Consider the following 17,435-nt stretch of genomic DNA (forward strand, 5'->3'; position numbering starts at 1 on the left):
AGCAATTTCCTGCCAGCTCCTAATTTGTACCCACCTCATTAGGGAAGGTTACATGGAAGGCTACAGTGAGGCAAGAAAACTTTGATTAAAATTAAAATTAAATAAACTTTTTTTAAAAAAATAAAATCCTTCTTTATTTTGTAAATAATATTAATCTTTCAACTTTCATTCTTGCATTCTAGCTTTCACAGGAGCTTGTGATCCAGATGGCACATGGAACATAAACTTCTATTTCAAGTTCAGAGACCGTGGTGGAAGAAGAATATGCAGTTCTGGGATCAAATGAGACGAAAGCTTTGCTTTATGAGGCCTTGCTGGTAATAAGTAACTAAAGACCTCAAAAGCACCATGTTGTTTTTCTCAGCTTCCAGCTTTGAGAACTGGTGAGCAGCCTGTGTTACACTGAGCATCCCTGAGCAAAACCAGCTCATGAACTGCATAGCCAAGGGCTGTTCATTCCTCATTTTGGAAACTAAAGCCAGAAGTGCTAATCTGCTAAATAATGTGTTTGTCAGTGTTCTCACATAATGAAATACAGAACATTCCTACAAAAACAATGCATGCTCTCTGCTTGATGCTTTTAAAAGCTTTCCCAATTTGTCAAAAATCTTAGTCTGGGTTTCAGTATCTCTATGAGAAAAATTTGGATGGTTTTTCACAGTATGGACAAGTTAAGGGAGTATTGGCAGGGGCTTTGTTCTTCTGTACTCCAGCAGAGTTCTTTTCTTTGCAGTTTCACATCCCAGGAGCCACTTATTCCATGTTTGCTTTGATGCTTGCATGGGGATTCATTACTCCACTGACTGCTATTACATATTCTGAGAGAGACAGCGGTCCCCAGAGGGCCAGGAAGACCAGGGCAGTTCAGTGGGATGCAGAATCATGGGGCAAGGCTGTAGTTAGGGGGAAAATCTACCTGATCTTATGAACTCCACACTGGCTGAGTGAAATTCTCACTGAATGCCATTATTTATGTGTGGTAAAAATGACACTGAAGCAATGAGCAGAATAAAGGTAAAACAATGGAGAAAAAGCTTTACAAAGCAGGTTGCAGTGGGAGGAATGCTAAAGGTGAACGAGCTTCATCTGAAATCCTCACACATTCTCATGAACCTTACTCTCCACCATTATTGTGGAAGTAACTGTGTTTCACTTCAAAGCTGAATTTAACAAACGCTACATAATTGGAGAAGCTGGACTTTGGGGAGTAGAAGGCAGTGAAGCAGAAGGTCACACAGTACCTCAGTCAGCTCACAGCCACAGCCATCCACTGCAGCTGAAAAAAGAAGAGTCACAGGCCCTTTAATTTCTGGGAGCATACCAGGGAGCTCACGGATGGACCTCAGAGTGCAAAAGAAGCATTTCCCCGAATTTCATAAAATGCAAGATATCTTGTAATCTGCTGCGCTGAACCAGAAATTATTGCACACTGTCAGCAGTTCCCTCAGGACATTAGTAAGGGATTTCTCCACTAAATGATTTAAAGAAGAGTTCACTCATCAGCGTAATTTTCAACATGAATATGCTTTTTTTTTTTTTTTACCTGACATCAAAAAAAAATCTTTATCAAATAGTCCCTTGTATATGGACATAATACATCCATGCTGTTATTTTGGGGACATAATGTTTAATGGGAAAGTAATAAGTATATTGGATGTGTGGCTAAGAATTTTGAAAGATTTCTGGTAGCAAACTCCTGTTAAACACAGTCTACTGTAAGAAGCAAGCCCTGAGAAATGCCATTTAGTGGAGTGGTCCTTCACTGCTATGAAGGAATGTTAGACTCTCTCTTTTGCTTCCTTCTTTGGAATCCACCTTGGAAATGCCCAGCCAGAATCCCAGCCAAGCTCTGTCGTGCCTGTGCTGCCCATCAGCTCCCAGGGGTGTCACAGCTCTCACTCCTCCCCTCCCTGGAGCTTGAGGCCAGGCTGGTGTGAGAGCACAACCCCAAGGAGCTCCAGTGTCCTGTGGAGCTGTTCCAGAGAAAATAGCAATGTACAGCAGATATTAGTGCAGAACCACTCCTACTAAGCAAATAATTCTTTGATTTAGTATTTAATATAGTGTTGAATAGGAAACAAAATGCTTGCCATTGGTTAAAATTTTGGTGTGCTGGTCAAAAACCCAGATGTAACAACTCAAACTCGGTGGGAAACCAATAAAGGTCCTGTATTATTTGCTTTAATTTTAGAAGTTTTTTAGCACAACATGCATTTTCTAGGCATTTAATAATTGTTCCCTGCTTCTGTCCTTTCTTCCTATGATGATATTGCAGGAAAGCTGTTTAAATTTATAAAATGAAAAATGACTGATTTAAAATGTTTTCAAATGTGTAATCACTTATTTAATCTGATCTTTATTGCCATTATCTAATTTGTGATTCCAACACCTCTTGAGCTGTAAACTAACACATCCAGGAGTTGTGATATGTCAGAGAAATACTATGGCATCCATTACAAATCACAGGTGTGAAGTCTCAGACTTGGACTGACTTCAACAGACATTAAGCAAAAAGAAATCAGAAATCACCACAGCAGTTAAAAATTGCTCTCCTGCTTCTCCTTTCAGTATTTAGTACACAAAATAGCTTTTAACTGCAGGAGAGCTTAATCCAGTAATAATCTCAGCTAGTTCCATCTCTTTCAAAGGTCTCTGTAGATGTAGACAAATAAAAGAGAGAATCCCTTTTACATTAGAAAGAACACTCTGCTCCCCTTGTTTCCTTTTCTCTCTCAGGGACTATCCTTCTGCTGGCTGTTACACACAAATGAATCGTTCTGGGTGTTTGCTGGTTTTTTTGTGGTGTATTTTTCAGCTGAACAAATCACCTTGCAGTTAAAGCTGCTCTCTGTTCTCACTCAGACTCTGCACTCTCATATGTCAGTGACACTCTCCACTGATCAAGGGAATAAAGCCTGCAGGCTTCAGACCCAGGGGTTCTATAAAGTGCTCATCATCAGGTCACATCTAAAGCTTCATTTTTGGTTTTTGTGCTTTGTTTGATGATGGTGCAGAAATTAACCCTTCAGCTGTTTAATTATTTGCATCCTCGGGCTCTCAATTCCTGCCAGCCTGTCAATACTCAGGAATTGCCGTGTAGCCAAGTGCAAATGCAGCTTTCAGCTCAGCTTTCTGATTTCCTGATATTCCCTTTGTGAAATATGAAAAAAGGGTTTTATCTTTGTACTGAGAAGCAGAAGAAAGTTTATTTAAAGAGGTAATCTATTGTTATGTTTTGGATTCCTGCATTTGTCACAGATGTTCGCAGATGCAGTATTTTTAAAAAATCAACACAGCACACAAAATGTTTTGCATATTTTAAGTTAATAAGAACAGAATTTTATGGTAAATGCTGAATATGAAAGAATTGCATCTAAATCATCATACTTTAAACCAAAAATAAAGATGAAAACAACACTCTAAAATTGTCTATCTAATTATCCTCAGCATTTTGAGGGTGTTGTTCTACATCCTCTTTCTCTGCACATCTCCAGAGTCTGTGGGGCAATGTCTTTTCTCCCTGCAGTTTGTACAGCACCTCACATGACAAAGTGTAACAACTGGGTGATTTTCTCAAAAGCTGCTTGTGTGGATATGTGCAGATTTGCAATATCAGAGAACCACAAAACCACAAAGGGATTTAAAGCTATTTTTACTTTTAGAGGAAAGTCACAGTTTAAAGTGTGATAAGGAAATTATATTCCTTTGCTTAAGGACAGGAGAGCTCTGTGTGCCCTCCAGGCTTTCTGAAATGCTGAATACCAGAAGTTTCCAATTATGTTGGCTGCTCTGGATGTTCTGTGCTACTGAAAACCACTTTTAAAAGGTTTAAACACTGATAAAGACGACTAAATTTGCTTACCTATCCTTGCAATTTTTTTGACACAGATGTCTAAATCCAGACTCCCAAAGGAGACGAGACAGTGTCTTCATCTGCCTGTAAGAATTTGCACTTTATATCCATCCTTTCTCCCTCAGTGTCCCCACCTGAAAACAAGGCTGGCAATTGGTATGTTTGTGACAAGGTAGGACTTGTTAATTAGTGACTGCAAAGCACATGGAACCACTGAGATGGAAAGCCCACAGAAGAATATTTATTATTAGTGCAGTTTTATTACTTCAGATGGCAGACCTCAAAACACTTTCTGAAGGCAGCAAATCTGCTGACTGGGATGGTTGTATTTCTGTTTTGGGTCATAGTAATGCACATGAAAAGAACTATTCTGTGTATCTCAGAACCCCTTCTTTATACAAGGGATTCAACCAGCTTACTTATTTCAACAAAATATATATATATATATAAAAAGGAGGATAAGAGATACCAAAGTAATAGAGGAGCAAGAAGCTTTAAACACAAAATAGGATTATTTTTGCACCAAAATGTCTTATTCAATTCAACTGAGTCAATCTTCCTGTTCCACACAGCCTACAAAAGAAACCCCAAACACCAGCACACCTGCAAGGCTGCAGGGAGGTAAAACTAGATTTTCAGTAACTAACATGAGCAGCACTCCCATTTTCTGAACAGAAGAGAGGGAGAAGGAAGCAAACCAAACTCCCTAACTGGTTCAGATAGCTCTGGAGGCATCTTCATCTGCCTTCAGGAGAGAAGGAAGGAAAGAAAATTCCCTTTATTTTTGTGACTATAAGCTCAAAACCCAAGTGAGATGAAAAGAAATGAAGAATTCTATCATGTTACTCTCCCTTCTGTACTTCAGTATTTCTGTACTGTAATTCAGTACTTCTCCCTTCTGAAAAAAAACCAAACCAAACCAAACCAAGCAATTGAATAAATCAGAGATTTATGTCTAATCACTATTCCTGTCCTAACAGAAGGGGATCAGAAGAATTAATACTCTTGAAACTCTGTTTAATTATCACTTTCTTTGTCCTTATTCACTTTCCTAAGGACAGATCCATATAAAACCCCATCTCAGAAAAAACAAGGGTAACTCATGCATAAAGTGTGGATCAATTATTGGTGTTGTCAGTCAGGACACCCAAAAGTTTGCTTAGAAGCACCTAAACCAGAAAACTCCCGTGTGCAACAAAGACAAGTTTTCAATGCTGCAGGATAAACTGAATTCCACACTTACTACATGGAGCTTTTGTGTGTTTTGAAATTGCAAATGAAATTCTATACAATTCCTATTGCTTTCTGGAGGAAAACACTATTTACACATTAAGAACATTGTTTTGCCCAATGCAATGTTGTTGCAAAGACCCCAATCATCACAGCAATACTCCTTAGGCTCCTGTAATGGTTTCTATTTCAGAAAAAGCTGAGATTGGTCTTTTCCCATTTCACACCCCACCTGCTGGCAGAATCTGCTCTACCTCTTCCTCAAGTCTGGCAGCTTTAGAGGCTCTGAGCTCCCATCACCTGATCTCACAGGAAGGAAATGACTCATTTTGCTCAATGGCCAGAGAGGTTGTGCTGCCTCCAACATGCAACAGGCAGCATCCAATCAGCTTTGGTCATATACATTATTGATAATAAACAAAGACAATGGAAAAATCCTCCTCTGCTGAAATGATGTTTTCATTTGACAGAGAAATGACAGTTTCAAAACTGTCATTTCTCTGGGTGTCACTATTTCCTGCAAACAATTAAGCTGCTTCCAGTTCTGGCAGCAATACACAGTTTAAGCACTACTGAGAGAAGAGTAAATTTTGGGGGTGGATTCATCTCATCATTTTGAATTAGGCATGAATTTATAATCCAGTTCCTCTCTAGTGAATGGAAAATGCTCTGTTCAAAACTCTTCATTCCACCATTTTACACTTCTACCTTGGAATGCTTTCCAAAGATTGGTTTTCTGCCACCCCAAATCACTTGGGTTCCCTCTGGGGTCCATGGAGAGAGATTTGTCCTCCTGATGCCAATACCTACACTGGTGATTAGATGGGTATTATTCTGTTTTCACATATTGTTTCAGAATCTGATACCCAGGTTTCAGAAACTGTCATACTGCCATTATTAAGCACTAATATGTGTTAAAGTAAATGAGAAATGAGAGATGCAGAAAAAAAAAGTGAAGAGGGGAGAGAAATGAGATTTGAGGGTGAAAAATGGTGAGGTTAGGGGAAAAGAAAATATTAAATAGGGAACAGGAAAAGAAAAAGGTACTCAACAGAATGAAAGTGAGGAGCAAAAGTGAGACAGAGATGAAAATAGGAAAGGCCTTACTAAAGGCAAAGCCAAGGAACGTGGGGATAAATAAGGAAGGAGCTGCCACAGATCCTGAAACATTAGGAATCAGCGCTACTTCTTAGCATGCAAATCAAGATAATGGCACAATAATTAAAATAAATAATTTACCACAGGACTTCAGTGCATCAATTTTAAAGGATTTCCAAAGTAGCAGTGGAGAGCTGAGTGCCTGACATTTAATAAATGCTTTAATCTACACATGCTCCGTCCTGTTCCGCATGGTGATGAGGAGGGCAGCAGAAATCGCTGTGCTAACGTAGTACAAATATGTTTATATAGCTGCCCTTCTGTTCCAGAGCATCAGCTACTGACACAAGCATTTCCTTTCCACTAATGTGTGCTAAAAGCCAAGATCTAGGAAAGAGGCTGTCATCCTCAGGCTGCCGAGGCTCATGAGAATGCTGGCCCAACAAAGGCCTCAGAAGTCATTACTGGGTCCCAGGTTAATTTTTTCTTTAGACTGACTCACTTTGTTTTTACAATTGATAATGAATTCCTGCCAGCTCAGGAGGAGGTGGAGGCACAGCTGGGGGTAAGTCCTGTGTGTTTAGGGTGAGTCTTGAATTAAAAATTCAAGTTGCTCAAAGATGCAAATGGTTTGATGACAGTAGGTTAGATCCCAGTAAATGTGTGTTCAAATTACAAAACCCAGCACATTCTTTGGTACAGAGAGCCAGTGTTTGTGAGGAATCTCTACAGACTGAGCTACATAAGAACCTGGTAAGGACAAAGATTCATTAACTGGTACATGTGAAACCCAAACAACCCTAGCACAGACAAGCCTGACTCTTACCAGTGTTGTTAACATTTCACTTCTATTAATATAAGTCACATCAGGAAGAGAGAAAGGATTGTAGCTCTGCCAAACAAAACTCCTCCTTAGCCTGTTTCTTGAAAAAATTGTCGCTTTCTACAAACTCTTACATTACAGAAGTTAAAAAAATAACAGAGAGAAGAACACTTTCCATCTAGTCAGATAATGACCCTCTGTAGGTGATACTCTCATCTCCAGGCAGTCAAAGGATAACACAGAACACATTCGAGCAGAGGACTGCACTCAGTTAAACAATCTCCACATTCAGAAACAACTGACAGTAAATGTGTAGGCCATTCTTAAAACAGAAAAGGTCACACTCCAATCTTGAACACTGTCAGATAATCTCACTGTAATTCACCATGGCCCAGGAAATTTGAAAATAATATTTCATATAGCAGGCTTTATAAGATGGTAGGAAAATAAGACATAAACCTCTGTGGAGGATCATAGAATCATGGAATCTTCTGAGTTGGAATGGACCCACAAGGGTCAGCCAGTCCAGTTCCTGGACAGACACCCCAGCAATCCCACCCTGTGCCCCCCTGGGACTGTTTTCCAAGTGCTCCCAGAGCTCTGCCAGCCTCGTGACCATTCCCTGGGGAGCCTGAATAGTGCCAGTGTTGATAGACCAACATCTGGGCAAAGAACCTTTTCCTGATATCCATCCTAAACCTCCCCTGCCACAGCTCCAGCAGTTAAAGAATCCCACAGCTAGTAAAACACACAAAATACAAAGAAAGGATAAATAAGAAGCCAAGTCTGATAACCCTCCTTTTAAGATCAACCTTAACAAACTGCTCCAGACACATGAAAAACAATCCCTGTGCAAACTGTTTACTGCATCACAACAGCAGCAGGCACTGATTGTCAGAATATGATTTAGTTAAGTATCTTAAATACTCTGCAAAGGTATAATAGCTCTCATCTAGCTCTGTGAAAATGTACTCATTTGTGTTTAGCTTCTAATTTCCAACAACATATCCTGTTGGATCAAACACTGGACAGTCTCCTAAAATTGATAACTCCTGTGGTTCACACAAACATTTTGCTCATTTTATGTAAATGCATAGGTTATGTAGATAGAACAGGTATCTAAACCTGTTATGACTTTTTTTGACCTCTTTGTAACCATTACTTAAAAATTTTAAACTTTAAAATAGACTCTAATTTTAAAGAGCATGCTGCTGTCCTGCAGCTCCACTGTAGCTGGAATAATGTCATATATACATTATGTATGCTCCACTCCTAGCCACAGTCTGCCTCAGTCCTGGGTGCTCTGCTCATTGCCCAAATCCTTGCACCTTGCTCAGAGCTGCAGGAACATCTCACCCAGCAGCACACAACACACACAGAGGACAACTGGATGCCATTTGATGAGAAAAACCCTACAATAAATCACAGCAGTCTGGTCTAGGAAGGGCAAACCCTCACCAGGAATCAGAAAGAACTTGATATTTTACTTCTTGTACATGGAAATGCTTGTGCTTCTTTTCTGAATAGATCTTCCTTGCTTGTGCTTTCTGGCCACCTCCTCTTCTTGCTCTGTGCCCTCTCTCTTTTTTCACCAGTGTTGTGACATGGTGACATGCAGCTCCGGAAACCTCCACCCACCACCCTCCCTCTCAGACTCACAGCCTATATATAGAAGGCAGAAAGATGCTGGGGGCTGCCTTACTTCCCTTTTCTTCTGAACAGAGCTTGTGGGTAACTTTCAAATGTGACACCACTGCTGAGGGAAGTCTTAGAGGAAGAGTTCCCACAGCCACAGGAGCTGCTCTGGATGGAGCAGCAAGGGCCTGAGGAGGACCTCAAACAGGTCCTTTTTTCCTGCAGAGAACCCAGCTGGGTTTCCTTAGCCATCCCCTGACACCAAAGGCCTGCAATTAAGAGCAGGAAAGCAATCTCTGGAAAACAGAGACAATTCGCTCTCTGTCTTGCAGAAGGGCTCCTGTGACTCACTTTTGTAGCAATCTAAAGGAAAAATGGTCTGTTTGTACATTGTCTGTCCATTATTTCTGTAGTGGTAATGTCTCCATGACCTTGTCTTGCTGTCTTGGGGAAGAGATAATGCCAAATACTTGGCAATTCTATATTTTCTATGTTCAAAGCATTGCAAGGAGGAATTAAGCATCTTCTGTTGCTCTCTCCATAACTAAACCCATTGCTCTGATGATAGGGAGTAAAATACTGTAAAGCTTTCATGTGGAAAATTTATCCCCAAAGAATTAACTAACCACAGGAAGAGACTAAACTCTGCTCTCATCAGGAAACTCTGGCTGGTTCAGTTTATGGTTAATGTGTATTTTTTTTTCCTTACAGACCAAAGAAACAAAGTACCAAAATGGCAATAAATCTAACTGTTTGTCTTCACCTGGTGTGGTTCTTGACCATGAGTCAAAGTAAGAAGTGTGAGAATTGTATGAATATTTGTGAAAACAACTGTGAAATGATACCAGAATTACATTCCTTCTGTGAGCATCCCAGCCTTTAAGGATGCTGTTAAAACAACTTCTACAAAAACTACTACAAAAGCAAGGATTTTCAGGATTATTTGCACCCAAACCTTGATTTTCAGATGTTTAACAGTACAAAGTCTGGTAACCAACTCAGAATCAGGGGAAGTTTGTTTTACTCTTCCAACTTATGCCTTGAAGCACAACAATTCCTTAGCACAGGCTGACAACAAAATCATTTGCAAAATGTGCAGAAAAGCCCTTGTTTTAAATGCAGTGTTGCATTTGTGGCTGAGGTGAGGTTACACACAAGATGAGCACAAGCAAAGGGCTCCCACGCGTGAGGATTGATTTCTCCTATTTCTCATTCCTGCTCCAGGGCACAGCTCATAATTAGGGTCAGATTTTCTAAGAGCACAGGTGGTATTTAGGCATCAAAATAAATGGTCAGATTTTTACCAGCCTTGCCCCAGAGTGTGGGATAAGGGGGTGTTATGAATCACAGTGCTGCTGAGCGTTAAGCACTTTTTACAATCAGGGCTTCTGTACACACTTAAATTGAAGTTGAGCACTTTCAAAAATCTTCTCACAACTGGAACATTCTTCAAATTCTAGGTATGGGAAGAATGGGGCTTTAAAGCTTTGTGAGGTGCTAATTTTTACATGACTAGGGAGCCACTCTCAATAGCACCTATAAATCTGGCTGGCAGCAGTATTTAAGTAGCTCTGGTTCTCTAGTGTTGTATAAACTCTGCAGCAGAGCACATTCCATGGGGAACAGGGCAGATGCTGTGTACCAGTGCTAACCTGTGTTAATTCTAAACTGTGAAATAAATATTTTGCTAGCTAACAGGTGATGACAAACACTGCAGATGCATCAATCTCTTTTCAGCATATTGTCTCCAGCTACAATTGAGATTTTAATAATTAAATGAAATTTTAAGCTTTGAACCATCTGAGACATAATAAAAGAAAGGTTCTTGCTACACGGCTTTCTATGAGGAACCAAAACAAATTTATTTTTCTTATGCTCAAAAGCTACTACAGTGTAGAAACTGTATGAGGTTTTAGATTAGACTCTCCTTTCATCATTAGTTGCTCTATTTATCTTTTTTTTTCAAAGCCGGTGAGTTCAGCCTTGCAGAATCCTTGCTGCTGACTCAGCTAACTGAGCCAAAACTCATAAAAATCTATTTAAAAAAGGTCCAATGATTTTATTTTCTAATCGTAAATATGAAATTTAATTAGCATCTCATTGCTAACGAAGTCACCATGGAAGACAAGACTGAGGAATTAGGCACAGGGATGGAACATCAAGTGTAAGACAAAGTAACTGTTATGCAGGAGCCAGTTTAACTCCTGCTTTCCTCCACTCATGTTTCAGGTATTTTAAGAATGAAGGGCTTTTTTCACAGGTTTCCTTCTCTGAGAGCAAGGCCCTTCTGTCCTCTCTGTGGCAGTAATTATTTCATCATGATATCCCATTGTGTGAAATACAAAATAACAACAGGTAAGGTTCACTCTGGACTGGAAAAAGAAGCAAGGCAGAACAAGTTGGATCTGAATTCAAAATCCTGTTTTGCCATGAGCTACTCAGGTCAGCAAGTGTTTCAAATCCTCATTTGAAACATCCTCAAAGTTCTCATCAAATGAGAAAAGAACTCTCATTTTTCTCTGAGGTATTGCAAACATCCGAAAGATTACAGGAATTTTTTTAAACTAAGTATAGGGAGAATTTAAAAAGCCTCTTTAAATAGGAATGTGCCCAGCTTTTTCATTATTAGCAATTTTAGAAGCTGTGTCCCAGGCTGACATCAGAGATGAGATGAGGTCAGCATTACTGGGTGGAATTCTGTTTACTGGGAGCATCCTCTGCCACCTGAGCAGGAGCAGGAGCTCCCTGAGCTCCTGAGAGGTTGGGAGCTCTTGCTTTGGCTTCACCATCCCAAGTGGGCAGGAGGGGGCTCAGAGCAGCACAGCAGCACAGACACCTGAGCTGAAGGCAGGGACAGGTGCTCTCCTGGTGCCCCACTGGGTGCCTCGGTGAGGGGGCACAGAACACAGACCAGCACAGGACAGGGGACTCTGTGCCACGCAGGCAAAGTGCTGTGGGACAGCTCTGCAAGGGCTGGGGAACTGCACTAACCACAAACTGTGTGTGCTTTCTCCCCACACTCACACTGAAATTGTTCACAGCAATCAGTGTGGGAGGAAGTGTTTACAGGACCTTTCCTGAGAGTGACTAATTGTTAATAATTCCTGGATTGCTAGAAGAGCTTTAGCAGTACCTCTGTGAGTGGGCAAGCCTCTTGGGTGCTCTCAATGACAACATTCTCTGGGGTAAAAAGCAGTTTATTAGTGGTGGTCCTGGTTACCTACATACCTCAGGACAGTTTCACATCAGTTTATATTGTCAGTCACTTGCAATAGCAAAGTCACACCCAGAGATGTTATCACAAGCCTGACTGGGGTAACACTGCCTATTTTATCTGCAGTGCTGATGCTGAGGTCAATGGTGGAGTGGAGGTGAACTGAGCAAGGACCAACAGCTTTCTCCAAACAACTGATGCACAGTCCCTGGTATCTTCAGTGCATCTTCACTATCTGCAGTGGTGATGGAAATTTCTGTAAATGAGACTTATTCCAGTTCAAATTCCTGAAACAACTGTTCCTTTCTAGTATTTATGATGCCACTTATTCTAGCAAGGAAAAAAGAAGGAATTAAACTTTCTCACTCTGCATTTAGAGGGTCTGAAATGGACAATTCTGGTAAAGCATATTTTTAAAGAACAAGGCAAGTTTAAAGCTATGGCCATATGCTCCTTTTGGAGCTTTATATGCAAACTTTTAGCACTTAGCCAAAAATGTCACTGTTCCTTTTCAGGACAGAATGGTCCAGCTGGTGGCTCAGAAACCACATTCAACCACCCACCATTTTTTCTATGGATGAAATAAGGATTGCTGGTTTGGGCAGCAGAAGCTGTTCAGTTTGTCTTGGGCTAGTGTAAGGCCAAATTCAAGGTAGAGCAAATTTCTGGTCTGGGGTTACAGAGTTTGCTGCCTCCACATGACGGGAGATGAGAGGTGGGCAGGAACCACTTCTAGACACAGACAACATAATAGAGAACTCCAGGATGTGGCATTGCCCAGCCCACAGAAGCTGATGCTCTGAGCTCAAACCCAGCACAGCAACCCAAACAACCTGGATTACTACAGCCAGCTGTATGTGTGAAGCATTCTCCACAAGTGAAAAGAACTGGAAGAATATCCCAAATGAAAATCTGACTTTTTCTAGAGAGTTTAGAGCACAATGGCCTGTTTTCAGGCAGGTTTTCTTTCATTTGCTGTGCTTTGTGCATTGCTTCACCTCTGTCACAAACTGGAGGTGAGTGATGCTTTCAGCTCTAAAGTCTGCTGGACAGAGAGGAGTTTGCCAGATGCCTTCTGTCACTTGATGGGACTGCCATGCATGGGCTGGGAATCAGAATCAGAGAGGAGGAGGAAAGGAGATATTAAACAAGACAAGTGAGGGGAGTCAGACAAACTGGTCAGGCTGAAGGGAGGGAGGACTTGGAATGTTCTGTGAGGACCAAAGGAGCAGTAACACCCTCTGCCTTTTCTCATGTTCTTCCCTCACAATATTTGAATGTTCAAATCATTTCTACTGTTCAGTCCCTTTGTGCAGAGACTCTACTTGAAGTGCTGCTGGCATTGGCTATTTAATAACCAAAATTCCTAAATGCATTCAATATATATAATACTATCCTGCTCAAGAAGCTTTGGATTTCTCCACTATTATAATGTTGCAATGATGCAATTGCAACGAGTTTACATTTTTCTGCAATGCAGCAAATATCACAAAGTATCAGGAGCTTGTCACAGCCTTCAAAGGGGCATTCAAATTCTGATCACTTCTGCCTCAGACCAAGCATTTTCCAGTTGTCCCTTGCAGGTGGAAATTCTTGCTGGTACTGTATTCTCACACAGCTGCTCAGGCCAGTACAGAGCCAGCCCTGCTCGCCCAGCCCAGTGATTCAGTGAAGGTGCTGCTGTCAATGGTGTTTAATCCAGCAAAACTGCCTGCATGCTGCTCTCAGTGTGGATATGGATGAGTTACAAAAACACCATTCTGCAGCGTAACACTCCATATGAAAATATTCGAGTATCACTTTCCCTTCAGGCCACAGACTTGCGGATTAAAAAACCCAACAGATTCAGCTTTTCCAGCCTTTCGGGAAATGTAAAACTCCTTCAATTTTTTGAACAAGTCAAGCAAAAGGAAAACATATTTTTTTCAATCCTAACACAAAAGTTTAAACATTTTTTTTGTTTCATACTACATTGGTATCTTTCATGGCATAAATTGCAAAAAAAGACAGAATAAAAGAAAGAAGGAAATTAAACCTTCAAAAATAAAACATGTTAGTCTTGGGTCTTTCTGAAAAATATGTAACTGGAAATACATGAATATGCTACTGGAAGGATAAAGCACACACAAAACATTCTTCAACAAATAAATTTTGAGACGTATTCTGACTTGCTTTGGCAGGAACTGTGAAGGAAGACTAGCAGTGTAGGAGGAGGGAAGAATCTTACTTTAAGCTTGTTTTTTTTTTTCTTCAGGAAAAAAATCAGCTCAGCAATAGTAAAGAAGGTGGGAAAAATGGATGGAATTTTCTATTTTCAGTCACTGCAAATCATTAGTGAAAAGAGTTTGATGATCTCACTAACTACCTCATTATAAAGTACAAAAACCATATGGAATGTAAACTACCTTCACATGGTGCTCAGAGACATGATTTAGTGCTGGACTTGGCAATGCTGGGTTAGCAGTTGGACTCAATGACCTTAAAGGTCTTTTCCAACCTAAATAATTCTGTGATTCAGAAAAAGCCAAGCAAAGAGATGCAGGAAGCAGATGCTGGATGGACACTGAGACTTGTTTTTGTAAAAGACTGGGATGCACCAGTAGACTTTGGAGAGGATGCACTGCAGGATGAAACTGCAACCAGGGAGGAAAGGTTCTTCCAAACACAGACTCCATGGAATGGACCAGTTTGGACAGCGAGTAGTGTAGGTCACTGGTATTTGAATTGAGTTGTTAAAAGCCAAAAGCCTTCAAATGATCTTACAGATGTGATAATTTTTCAGTTCATGATCAAAGAGAAAAGTTTCAATCACCATTTTCATTGTAGTTTGGAAATGTACTTGGTGTAAAAAGACTTGAAACACCCTTTGGGTATTTTCTCAGTTTCATCAGGATTCAGAATTCCTGAGGGAAACATTTGATAACTGTCTTCACTAGTGTTTAAAATCTTGGAGGAACTTATTTTTGTGTTCAAATATATTAAATGTATGTAACAACCTATTAAGTACATTCAGACTGATCTCAAATATGAGCACAGCCAGATTGGAGATGTTTCTACACATTTAGAGCTATAAAAATGAAGTGGAAACAATTCTTCAGCTGCTAATGACAACCATATATATACTGCTACCATACAGCTTCTTCTGCATGCAGATGGAAAAAAATTCCTTATCCCACTTTAAACAGAAACCTCATGCTACATTTGGTCTTCAGCATCTCAATTACAACCTGAGGAAAATTTTCCAGCAAATACCCAGTGCTCAGAGGGCCAGTGGGAATCCTTTCCTTGGCTACACTGAAGTTGATTCCTCCCCTGAACTCCAAAAACCAGGGCTGACTTGGGCAAATATCAAGTACCTGTGTGTAAAGCCAAGCTGGCCTCGGGGACCAGAACAAACACATCCCTTAATACAACACCAAGTTACTTCACACAGAGAAATTCACTGAGGCAACAATTACTACAAATAATATCACACACACAGCTGTATATACATTTATCCTTTTGACAAAACCAGAATGTTACAGCATTTCATTTGACATTTCTGATAGATTTCCAGTGGGATTTGACAAATTTCTCTCTCCTTTTGAGCTGCTAAACAGATTCACTGAAGTAGACAGCATTTGAAAGTAATGCCCAATCCAGCCCTGAAGATAAAATAGGTTTTGCAGGACTAACATAATAGGAATAGTCTCCACACTACATGCTCAGCACTGGGAGCAGACAGTGAACAACATGTTGCCAGTTTTGGATGCTATTAGAAATGTATATTTGCTTTTTATATATGAAAGCACAAAGCTCTTACCCGCTGGTAAAATGTTACATGTAGATCATTAAGCTTGTGAGCTCATGGTACCCACAAACTATCACCCTTCCTAGAGCCCAAATATTTGGCAGAAGGTTATGAAGGGAGGTGTTTGAAATCAAAGTCCAGAGGAGACCTTTCTCAACACTGACTCAAGTCATTGTGCAAAATTCAGCCAAGGGAATCCACTGTCCAGAGCTGGGATACTCCATGACAGGGAATCTGGCAGAGCTGCTGTTTAGTCTAACTGCACTTTAAACAGCCTGGCACTGCATTCTCCTCCTGCCTGAGAGGAGCAGAAGTAGAGGGTGATATAGGGAGGGAATAGAGACTAAAGCAGCAGAGACAACGAAGCTTTTATCACTCATTGGATGTGTGCCACAGACACCAATTATATACATTTGACAGCAACCATTATAATTCCAGAGTCCTTGAACAAATCACAAGCAGAAAGGTTACCTTCCTGAAAATGTTCATTGCCATTAAATAAGTGACCCAGACTAGAGGGTGAAGGCAGCACTTTAGAGAAAATTTGGGGGAAGGGTAGGGATGGAGAATATTATTACATGTAGACCTGTAAAACCCCATCATTTGTTCTGAAAAAGGAATTGCAGGTTCACTGCAGATGCTGGATTCTCAGCAAAGCAGACAGTGTTCTGCAAATGCAAATCCCACAGACAGCAGCAGTGGCAAAACAGACAGGAGACAAAGAATTTTTCTCTCATATCAGTGGTGAAACTTGACCAGACTTAGTTGGGTTTATGGTTTTACTCTTCAGTTTGATAATCACATGGCATACTTCCATATTTCTTTTTAAGTTTAGATTGCTGTGGAGGCTACTGCCAAAGAAAGCTGCCATAGGTCAAACTCCACCATCAGTTACACAACTTAATGACCATATCTAAGTGAAAGATTTGTATTTCATGAAAGATGTATTTCAATATCAAAGTGAGAGTTGAGCCATCTGCTAACAAGTGGGTAGCTAAGGATCTCTATAAATTTCATCCTTTGTGAACAATCATCCCATATATCTACTTGCTGAAAACCTTCACCAAGCAACTGTATAGAAACCAAGGTCATTTGGTAGATGGCATTCTGGTATCTTCAGCATATCCCAGTTATTTGGGATTCATCTTTCTAGAGAAGGTCCAAATTTTCTTTAATTGTAACAGATACGTGCAGTCAGATGGTTATTCCTTTTCCCCTACACTGAAAGTTCATTAAGAAAGTTTATTATTAAAGTTTATTTAACTCTTAATTAAGAGTTAAATCTAATTGGAGGTAACTATTTGCATAAAAACATGGAGTCAAACATGTGATTCTGAATTTCTGTTCTGGGGTTGGCTCTTTTGACAAAGCAATTTGCTGCAGAGGACAGAAAGTTTCCAGGCTCTTTCCTGCTGATATTTCTCCTCTTGATTCAAGAAACTGGACAGAGACACACATAAAAAAATAAAATTTCTGCCTCCAGGTCCCCTTGCAAATGTCACAACACACCTTTGACAATGTCCATTATTAACTCAACACAAGCAAACTATGTGATGCAAAAGAAAAAGGAGGGAGGGAGAGAGAGAGAGAAGAGACATTGTCACAGCCAGTTTATTTATGGGAACCTTTACAAAGAGAACCAGTAATAGGGGGAAAAATACTGATAAAACAAGGCACAAAATCCAAAAGTTTTGTAGAATAACTCAAAGGAATACAAATGCTGTTCCCATCACAAGATGAGTTTCAGCAGAGTAAGAAAGAGTCATATTAGACCTGAATGTATAAAATTAAC

The 17,435-nt window shown here is 40.2% G+C and overlaps 1 protein-coding gene across 4 annotated transcripts in view; it reads right to left on the bottom strand.

Annotated features, from left to right (window-relative positions):
• CARD11 (caspase recruitment domain family member 11) overlaps positions 1–17,435 on the bottom strand; it is a 50,180-nt gene that overhangs the window by 24,095 nt on the left and 8,650 nt on the right. The window lies entirely within an intron of this gene.

This window comes from Parus major, chromosome 14, assembly GCF_001522545.3.
Source record: "Parus major isolate Abel chromosome 14, Parus_major1.1, whole genome shotgun sequence".
Classification (NCBI taxonomy): Eukaryota; Metazoa; Chordata; class Aves; order Passeriformes; family Paridae; genus Parus; species Parus major.